This window comes from Camelus ferus, chromosome 11 (genome assembly GCF_009834535.1).
Source record: "Camelus ferus isolate YT-003-E chromosome 11, BCGSAC_Cfer_1.0, whole genome shotgun sequence".
NCBI classification, from domain to species: domain Eukaryota; kingdom Metazoa; phylum Chordata; class Mammalia; order Artiodactyla; family Camelidae; genus Camelus; species Camelus ferus.
The window spans coordinates 72,895,455-72,897,168 of record NC_045706.1 but is presented as its reverse complement, the minus strand read 5'-3'; the positions used below and the strand labels follow the sequence as shown (position 1 = coordinate 72,897,168).

Sequence of the window (1,714 nt, the reverse complement as noted above, 5' to 3'; positions counted from 1 at the left end):
GAGCAGGGCCAGGCTGGATCCCTCGTGGGTCCAGCACAAGGACCCTCACCCGGCTTGGACGACTCCTGGGAGCCCGTGGTGAGCATCTGTCCCTGACCCCATCCAGTGACATCACATCAGGAGCTGGAAACCAGCTATGAAGCATCTCCCCCAAAGACCCTGGCAAATGATACAAATCAGGGCTCACCCCCACCCCTGAGAGTCCGTTGTTAAACATTGCCCAGCACATGGCAGCCTATACCTGCGGGAATCAGGCCACGACACCCCACCCTTCTCCCGCCGTCTCCTCCTGGGTCCTGATGACCCAGTGGAGGAGGACAGGACAGATGCTCTGTGGCTGCCAGCAGGCCAGGGCGCCAGGAGCCCAGCCGGGCTTGGAGCAGCTCTGGGCAGCGGGGCAGGTGAAACTTTCTCCCTTCGCGTCTGCGACTCCTGACCAGCTCCGGCTCTGGTCAGCGGGCGAGGCAGGGGGGGAAATGACCACGCTCAGCTTTTCCTTCGCTGCCAGAATATAAAAAGCTCTTTGTGGGGAGAGGAAGGCCTCTCCTCTCATGCACGTCTCCTGATGCAGCCACTGCCCAGGCCGGCTCTGGACAGAGGCAGGAGACTGGCCATCCCAGCTGAGCCAGGCTGAGGGCTTTCCAGGGATAGATGGGCATTTGGTGCATCCTTGTCCCAAGGACGGTCCTAGGCAGCCCTGCGGGCCTCTCCTGACAGGCACGCTCTGTGAGGCTCAGAACGGGGGTCTGGAGAGGCAGGGCCACGGGAAGACAGAAGTCTGCTGGGAAAGGCCTCTTCCTCCTCTGACAACGGCTGGACAGGACAGGAAAAGCACAGAAGGAACCAGAAGTCCCCAGGAGAAATCCAGTGTTTCCATCCTCAGGCGTAAGTGAGAGTCTGGAGCAACATCTTTCATCCATTTAGGAACTCGGTGACCTAACCTCTGGGCTTTGGGGAGGCCTGAGCCCCCAGACGCTGGGAGAGGCCTGTGGAAACGCTGGTCTGGCCTCCTCCCTCCCGACCACCAGGCCCACACAGGATCATTGCTTTCCCAGGCCTGTAAGGCCTCTCAGGGATTCCCAGTCACTGGAAACACGCTCTTCTGGGTTTTCGTTTCCAACTGGGCTGGCGGTGCTGGACCCATGTAGAGATGGAGGCGGCAGGCTGGGGTATCTGCCTGTGGACTCAGACAAACAGGCCCGTCCCAACCCCCCGCAGCCGCCTCGGCCTGCACTTCCTTCCCCGGGACACGCAGGCCCTTTTTATTTTTTATTTTTGCTTTGTTTTGTTTTTGCTTTTTTAAATTTAAAAATTTTTTGCTTTTTTTTTGGCTGTTGTTTTGGTCTTGGTATTTTTTGCTTTTTGTTTTGTTTTTTTTTTCTTTGTTTGCTGATATATCCCCTATTCAGTCTGGCCTGCCACCCAGACAGAAAGTGCAAGGATTTTTCTATCTTGCCCTAGTGCAAACCAAGAGAACAGCAGGCTGTTCAGGGTCTGTCAGTGGACGCAGACACACGGGCCCTTTTTAGATGAGCCGCTGGGCTAAACTTGCTACTTTAAAAGAATGAACAACAGCCAGGGTAACACTGGGGACGGCTGCCGGACCCCTCACGCTTAGATTTGATCAGATCTCCAGGTTTTCCTGCCTCTGCGGTGGGGTGTCAGGCAACCCCAGGGCTACTGGTTTAATCGTGGTGACAGTGGCGGGGGGGTC

General features: G+C 56.7%; 1 pseudogene; it reads right to left on the bottom strand.

Moving 5' to 3' along the window:
• Positions 1–1,390: 1,390 nt before the first annotated feature.
• LOC116667430 lies at positions 1,391–1,510 on the bottom strand (annotated as a pseudogene).
• Between the last annotated feature and the right edge of the window lie 204 nt (positions 1,511–1,714).